A 9265-nucleotide genomic window follows, 5' to 3' on the forward strand; every position below is an offset into this window, starting at 1 on the left:
GGAGATAATAGGAGAAGAGGTAGAGGAAGCTTGCCATTATACTACATAATAAAAGAACTTACTCATAGCTTACCTCAAAGAGATGAGGATATTCTAGAATGCTCTCATGGACTTCTCATTGTCATTCCTCTCCATTCACCATGGGTTCTTTATATAGCCTCCATGAGGGATTAAATTAAGCTAATCTTCTTGATTAACATAATCCTAGATGATGTATGGCATCTTTGAAAATATGGAGAGTAGTGGATGGGACAAGTCCCCACCTTGGTCATCATGCAAGAAGCCAAGGGTGGTGGTAGACAAAATAGAGACATGGAGCTAGATTACAAGAGGTGGGTGCCCAAAGCACATTGTATAATATATTTACAAGAAGGACAGAGTGGAAAGTTAGTGTGGTGAAAGAGAGAAGAAAATTGCATGTAGCCAGCAGTCTGTGCCTTCATAACTTCAAATCCGTGAGGAATTTGAAAAAGTTTCTTCTGCAACTTTGTAGACCAGGTCGAAACCGATCGGGCATCGCGAGAATTTTCTTGAAATTCGCTTTTTCTTGGGAGTTATTGAGATTATAAAAAACAGCTTCTAAAAGCTGCTTTGACTTTAGTCCCCCATATGTATATAAATACATATAAGCACGTGACAAAATGGGTCCATTCTTGTAAGCTTTTGTGCAAGATTCAAATGACACCATGATGTGGATATTGACTTGTGTGCTAGGGTGAGGTGTCCTCTAATGATGGATATAGATTCCAAATCTTAGTGATACAGACGGGGCCCATGTGTAGTTGGAGGCTAGTCCTTTGAAAAATCTATGCACTCACTCAACTCCTAGATGTAATCCATTTCCATCTTCACTAAGATAACCATCCCTTTTACCCTTTACATTGACATGCCTCCTAAGAACTTGTTCCTCCCATTTTCTAGAGTTATCATAATCGAGAAGCAATGTAGCATACCTAGTGCTTGAAGAGTAAACCCAAAGTGATATGATAAGCTCTTGACAGGGGCTTTGGCCAAATTTTGTGGTAATAATCCGGGTTGTAAAAAACCCGGATCAATGTCAATGCCATGCTCACCATGGCTGTGATACCATGTTGAAATGCATGGATCTGAGCATGGCTATGGCAACTTAAAGATATAGAGTGAATTCATGAAGACATTGAGTTGAAGATAGAATGTCACACAAGTGAATTAGGTTCCAAGATTGAGACTTGGACTCATAAACACAGTCTTGTGTGGTTGGACATTGACTCAGTTACATAATTGAAAGGACAAAAGTACCATCATGTACTGCATGAAAATGAAAGCCAAGTACAATGCTTTATGGGTAAGTTTAGGAAGCACATCCTCCTATTGTGCTTATGGGATTCTTGTCTTGAGCCCTCACTACTCCATCTAAAGAGACTCAAGTAGGTGTGATTGCAAATATCTCAATAAAATACATGTGCCTTAGGTGGAGTGGAAGGTCCCCCTTGGTGCACCAGGTCCCAGAGGTGGTTGAGATATCTTGGGGTCGCTATCAAAGCTTGTTTCCAACTCGGAATTGTATTCACCCTCCTCACTGGAAGAAGTTGTCTCCCCTGGTGCTCACAACTTTGAAGTTGTCTCAACTCCAAATAGTGGTGGGGGCCAAGGACAAGATAGCTCTGCTTGCTTGTGATTTACCACCTCAAGACATTCTATCCAAGCTCAATCGCAGTCTACCTTGGCAACTCCTTTTCTCACTAGAAACATGTTTATCTCTCAAGGTTTAGAGTCTACTCTTATCTACTTAATTATCCTTCATTCCAAATCATATTCTATGGTCTATTCATCATCAAAATTTTTAGACTGGGCATGTACATTGCTCCATCTTGTTCCATAAGATCCTTGAGGGGATTTAAGTTGGTGGGGCTTGTTGAGACTTCAAGCTCTTGTGTGTGACACCGATAGTGTCTTAACTGTGTCCAGTTGTATTAGCAAGTGTGGGACATTAAATAAGTTGATGAATTTAGGCTATGTGTGAATGGTCTGTAAACCTAAGTGTTGTATTCACTTTAGTTATATGTGATATGGAATAATGAAAAGAAGGAGATGAGAGCATACAACTCCTCTCTATTATCTCCAACCCTTCTCTCTATCTCTCTCATACAGTTGATTTTCAACAAAGTACTGCATTGGCAGGTCAGGTCGTAGTGGTACGATGTTATCTCCATGGACAGGGAGATTACGCAGCTCTGGCTCACCGTCCCCATTGACACCATATGTCAATGAGGGGGAGATATGCTGTGGTGGATAGCAAAGGGAAAGAGCAAGATTCTGATGATACATCTCGTGTGATTATACCTGGTAGGATGACTTCGAGCTATGACTCACCTGACAGTCTAGACAATGAGCTTGATATTTTGACTATGTATATGCCTAGAACTAGGTAGAACAGATATATTCCACCTCATGAGAGAGGGGAATTGAGTAGTGAACCACATCTTAGATGCTCGCAAAGAGTCAGTGACCCTGTGGATAGGCTAACTTACAGTGGTTATTCTGCAAAGCATTATGCTTATATGATAAAGGTGATGAAGGTCAAAGAACCTACTACATATGCTGAAGTAGTGATGGATAAAATTTGGTGCACAGCTATGGATGAGGAAATATCTACCTTGGCTGAAAATAGAACATGGGATCTTGTGCCACTACTAGAAGAAAAGAAGACCATTGGCTGCAAATGGGTCTACAATATTAAATGCAAGTCGGATGATGGCAGTGTAGAGAGGTACAAAGCTAAGCTAGTTGCTAAAGGATATGCTCAACAATATGGGTTAAACTATGAGAAAATTGCAATAGATGGATGTTAAGTATGCATTTCTCAATGGTGATTTAGCAAAGCATGTCTAAATGGATCAACTTGAAGAGTATGTACACCTTGATTTTCAGCATTATGTATGTAAGCTAAAAAAAACATTGTATGGGCTGAAGCAGGCTCCGAGAGCCTAGCATGCAAGTATCAATAATTACTTGTAGAGTTTGGGATTCACTGTTGGTAGGGCTGATCATAGTCTGTTTACGAAAAAGGTAGTACGGGTTATCTATGTTGATGATGATTTGATAATCGCATTTGAGTTGCCTGAATGTAAACCATTGGACACACCTCATCAGAATGCCAAGTTGGACATTAGCACTGGAGCTAAAATTGATGATGTGACTATGTACAAGCAGATGGTTGGAAGTCTGATCTACTTGACCATCACCAGCAGGCCTGACTTGAGTTATGTTGTTGGGCTTATAAGTCAGTTCATGCAAAAGCCCAGAAAGCCACATTTGGATGTTGTTAGGCAGATTATGAGATGTGTAAGGTCCACTATAGATTATGGCTTATTTTATGTGAAAGATAAGCCCTTGACACTGGTTGGATACATGGATGCAGATTTGGTAGGATGCTCATATGACCGTAGATCTACAAGTGGTTATGCTTTTGGACTTGGAAGTGGATGATCTATAAGTGGTTATGCTTTTGGACTTGGAAGTGGGATGATCAATTGAAGCAGCAAGAAGCAACCTATAGTTGCATTATCTAGCACTGAGATAGAGTACAAGGGTGCTACATTGATAGCATGCGAGATTACATGGCTGCTCATTTGGACATACAAGTGGATGCACCAATGACCTTGTTATGGGACAATCTGAGTAGTGTACTACTAGCAACAAATCTAGTTTATCATGCCAAGACTAAACACATTGAGGTACACTACCATTTTATCAGAGAGATGGTTTCTTCAGGGAGGGTAAATCTTATGCATGTGAAGACTGATGAACAGGTTGTAAATATCTTTAACAAGTCTTTGGGTAATAAAGATAAGTTCAGTCAATCTAACAACTACTTGGTGTACAAATCTTATCTTGAGCTTGAGGGTGAGTGTTGAGACATCAAGCTCTTGTGTGTTACCGACATTGTCTTAGTTGTGTCCAGTTGTATCAGTAAGTGTGGGACATTAAATAAGTCAGTGATTTTAGGCTGTGTGTGAATGGTTTGGTGACCTTAGAGTGTTATATCCACTTCAATTATATGTGATATGGAATAATGAAGAAAAGGAGATGAGAGCATACAGCTCCTCTCTATTATCTCCAACCCTTCTCTCTGTCTCTCTCTCAACAAGGCTGGGTTACCTGCAAGTCTCCTTGACAAGTGCTTGAGGATTTCGTAAAGTTCAAGTTTGTTTATTGGGACATCATAGGTAAGTAATTGAACCAGGTTTTCCCATGGGGCTTTCGGCCATCATGCACACAAGTACTATGGGTAGCTTAGAAGGGATGGCGTTCTTAGGGTTGCTTGCAAAGCCCACAGCTTGCATGTATTCATCCTCTTCCTCCAAGAATAGGAGATCAATGGTCACCAACACATGCATCTAGTCTTGCTCATCCTCAGGGAAAGTAATCTACTTTCTTAGAGGCCCATTATCACTTCTCACTTTTGATTCCCCTTCAACAAGTTAGAGATGGCATCTAAGTCCACAAGTGAGATCTTCCAAGTGTCCATTTCTACTTGGACTGGTTCAAATCTATTGCCCAAGAATATTAGGCCATTACCCTAGTCCTCTATTACTCTGGTATTTCTCATCCATGGCGTCTCGTAGTAGTATATCATAATCCACTCCCTTCATGATTATCAAGTTCACTGAGAATTGGATTTTTGCTATCTTTATGGCCAATCCTTTAGGACTCCAAAGGTTCTAACCTTCATCCCATTTGCTAGGATGACATTGAACCTTGCAATTTCCACCGGTGGGTTTTTCCTAGTTTGTAGGACTACATGACTAAGTACACTAACCCCTAATCCTATGTCCACCACTATCCCCTTTCATGTAGTATCTCCCAGGCTAACAACAAATAAGACTACATGTATCTCTGTGCCCTCTCAAAAGGCATTTATTTGTGGGGACCTAGACATGGGATTCAATGTTAGGCTTGGTATGTGTGCCCCATGGCATCATGGTCTTAAAGGTAGTGTGCTTATGGTCATTACTGTGTTCTACCCATTGGTTTAATTCTTGCCAAAGTGTGGGGTTTCATCTAAGCAGTTCTCCCAATGATTGTGTCACATGAGTTGTTATGAGTGCGGCTAGCAAGCCTCCATCCCTCTTTTCCTCCTCAACTTTGTGGGTTCCTTGCCAATGTTCTTGAACTATTTGTGTAATCCTGGTCTTCTCGCTTTGCCCATGCAGTTGTTCATGTGGTGGCATTGCCTCTCCCACCCTCAAATATGTGGGTGACACTAGTGGGCTCATGGTTGAGAGCTCCTTAATCTCTTCCTCAACTATAGGTTTGACATCTTAAAGGTGGGCTTGTGCTTCTTTTATCCACTCCTTGACCTTATCTGCAACCTTCACCTCTACAGATTGGGTTAGGGTACTTCCCACTTTAGCGCTAACTTCTCTCTCATCTTAAGAGCATATGTTTCTATTTCAACATCCGTAACTTGATTTCCTTTGGTGAATGTGGTCTCACTCAACTATTATTTTCACCTCCATTCTCTTTTTCCTCCATCGTTGATTCTTCTTTCCTATGGAGGATGCATCCAAGTTGCTAGGCCCATCAGAGTAGTGAGATACCGGCCTGTTTCATTTGAGCTTGTGTCATGACTTTTAAGGGAATATATGTAGCATCATTGTTGCATGACTCAACAAAAAAGAGCCTGAGTGGCACAGATGGTACAATTATCGAGCTAGTGGAGGGATTTTGCCTAGGGCAATTTTCTTGCTCCTTTTCAGGGCAACAAGACGAGATATGCCCTGGATGAGACCACATGTCCAACATGATATGGGTCCTTGGTTCTGAGCTGAGCTTCTCCTAGGCCTCTACCTCTTCCTTTGCCTAAGGCCATGACCAGCATAGATCTATAGTCCATCAATATTGGATTTCTCTCTTCATCATAAGAGACATAAGGATCCAAATAGGAAGCTTCCTCTAGGGGTTTCTTCATAAAGTGCACTAGAGCTTCACTCATTGGATGGGTAACGATATGTGCAAGAGGTCTAGGGATCCCTGTAGGGTTGATATATGTCCTCGATGTAGCTAGATTTGAATTGTTGTGTATGCAGGGAGGGCCAAAGTGGATCCCTTTCCAAAATATGTTTTTCTAACCCTTGGATAGTATGGTTGCACATAAGGCTATTGGTAGGGCAACCATCTTGGCAACTGACAATGCATGGCATGATGCCCGAATCTTTCGTAATTTGCACAAGGTCTTGATCTGGGATTGGAGCATTCATATGGTAAGTGACTTCCTTCACAGTGTTTATACACTACACATGGAGTCACATAGGTCTTTGTATTGACTCTTGTAGTCTAGCTAGTGTCAAGATTGTGGGAGAGAAGGAAGGAGTCTCACTTGTAGCTTTCTTGCTTGCACAATGGGGGAATACACACACAGGTGGAGGCTGAAAACAGTTTTCCTCTTCTTAGTTGTGTAAGCCAAAAAGAACTTAAGTACATAGAAATAGAAGAACCCTATATATGGGTCTCAAACCAAACTCAACTAACTAAGGTGGCATACTAACTGAGCCACGAACTAGAGTAGATAAGGATAGCTATCATCTAGCTATTATTCATGGGTGGTGTACCAACCGCATCTGCAACTGACAAGTCACTGACATAAATGCACAACGGTCACCCTGGCATATCACGAGTGGAGCTCGATATCTCAACACTCCCCCTCGAGCTCAATCCCAATTCTTGCACACCAAGCAGGTCTCTGAACTTGCGCAGCTTCTCTGCGCCCAATGCCTTCGTAAATATGTCAGCTACCTGATCCTCTGTGCTGATATAAACTAGATCAATAAGACCTAGTAAAACCCTCTCGCGCACATAGTGATAATGCACCTCAATGTGCTTTGTTCTAGCATGATAGACTGGGTTATTTGCCAAGTGTATACTACTCATGTTGTCACAATAAATGACAACTGGCCCATCTGTAGAGGCTGATGCATATCATTAAGTAGCTTATGAAACCAAGCTACCTCACATGCAGCCATTGCTGCACCCCTATACTCAGCCTCTGTACTCGACAAGGCAACTGTAGGCTATTTCTTGCTGCTTCAAGTAACTGCAGCACTCCCAAAGGAGAACACATACCCACTGGTAGATCGTCTATCAGAAATACTACCAGCCCAATCAGCATCAATGTATCCATGCAACTGTATCTGAACCCCAGTCTCATAAAGTAGTTCATACTGCAATGTGGACTTCACATACCTGAGTATGCTTCTAGCCACATCCAAATGCGGTTTCCTTGGAGCCTACATAAACTGACTTACCAATCCAACAGCATAGCTCAAATCTGGCCTAGTAATAGTCATATAAATCAAACTTCCTACTATGCGTCTGTACATAGTAGGGTCTTCCAGAAGCTCACCTGCATCTGTGCTCAGCTTCACATTCTGCTCCAAAGGAACTGAAATAGGCTTACAGCCTGTCATCCCATATTTGGACAGGATGTCCAATCCATACTGCCTTTGCAAGAGCTGTATCCCACTTGGTGATCTAATCACCTCAATGCCCAAGAAATAACGCAGCTCTCCCAAATCCTTCATCTCAAATTTCTGCTTTAATAGCATTTTCACATGAAGGATATCTTCATCACTATCACCTATCAGAATCAAATCATCAACATAAATGACAAGTAGCATAATACCTTTCTCTGTTTTTCTCACATAAAGTGAGAAATATGCCTTGGAAATCTGAAAGCCAATAGTGACAAGATACTATCCTATCTTGTCAGACCATGCTCTAGGTGCTTGCTTCAAGCCATACAATGCTTTCTTCAACCTGCAAACAAACTCAGGATGAACAACATGCACATAACCTGGTGGCTGCTCCATATATACCTCTTCTTGCAAATCACCATACAAGAAGGCATTCTTTACATCCATCTGATGTAAAGACCATTCCTTTGATGCAGCCATAGTAATGACTGCTCTTACGGTTGCCATCCTTGCAACCAGACTGAATGTTTCTTCATAATCAATGCCATATGTTTGTGCATACCCCTTGACTACTTATCTTGCCTTGTATCTGTTCACGGAACCATCTGCATTGTGCTTCACCTTATAAACCCACTTACAACCAATTGCATTCTTATCTTTAGGCAAAGGTACCAATTCCCATGTAACATTTGCTTCCAAAGCATCCATTTCTTCATCCATGGCTTTCTCCCATTTTTCTTTTCCCATGGCTTGCTCAAACGAAGTGGGTTCTGGTTCCTGTATCATTTTGACCATATATGCATAGTGAATGGCTGTAAATCCATCATATTTCAACCTATCCACAGGATACCTAGCTCTAGTAGACCAGGTGCTCTCAAAACATCCCTGGTCTTCCTTACTCCAGGTGTAACAATAGAAGGAATACCCAACTCATCATCAATGCTCTATTGTGAGCCACTGGATTCACCATCCACATAAGAGTGACCTACATTCACATCAAACATGGGCTGATCTACCTTCTCTTTTCCTTTTTGTGATGCCTACATATACCACTATCTGCATTGTTTTGAGAAGATTCTCCTTATCTCAATCTGCCTGTCCATGGCAAAGAATATGAGCCACTGCTAGAGGACGCTCCAGGTCCACTAATATCTTGTGATTGCTGCTGTGAATCTGTGCAGCATTACCATTTTGTGCATCTACATTATCAATCACATTTACTGGTTTATACCGGCTACTCATCTCATCAAAAACAACATCTCTGCTTACTGTAAACTTACGAGTAGAAGGGTTATAGCATCTATACCCTTTTTATTGCAGAGAATAACCAATAAAGATGCACTTCTCAGCTTTTGGATCCAACTTGGATCTCAACTCATTTGGCACATGAGCATAGGCAATGCATCCAAAAAAATTCAAATGAGAAATATCTGGTTTCCTACCAGTATACATCTCCTCTGGAGTCATCCCATGTATTGCTGTAGTGGGAGTCCTGTTCATTATGTAGACTGCTGTAGCAACTGCCCCAGCCCAGTAAAAATCTGGCAAGTCTTTTTCGTTGAGCATGGCACGAGATACCTCTCCAATATGCATGTTTTTTCTTTCTGCAATTCCATTTTGTTGTGGGGTATGACTGCATGAATATTGTTGCTTTATGCCATGCTCCTGCAGGAACCTTGCAAACTCATTTGAGAGGTACTCTCCCCCTCCATCTGACCTTAGGCATTTCATTTGCAGGCCTGTTTCTTTTTCAACCATAGCTTTAAGAGTTTTGAAATGCCCAAAAACTTCACTTTTCTTTTTCATAAAAT

The sequence above is a fragment of the Lygodium microphyllum genome, chromosome 8 (assembly GCF_053477565.2).
Source record: "Lygodium microphyllum isolate KBCC chromosome 8, Lygodium_microphyllum_v1.1.10, whole genome shotgun sequence".
NCBI classification, from domain to species: domain Eukaryota; kingdom Viridiplantae; phylum Streptophyta; class Polypodiopsida; order Schizaeales; family Lygodiaceae; genus Lygodium; species Lygodium microphyllum.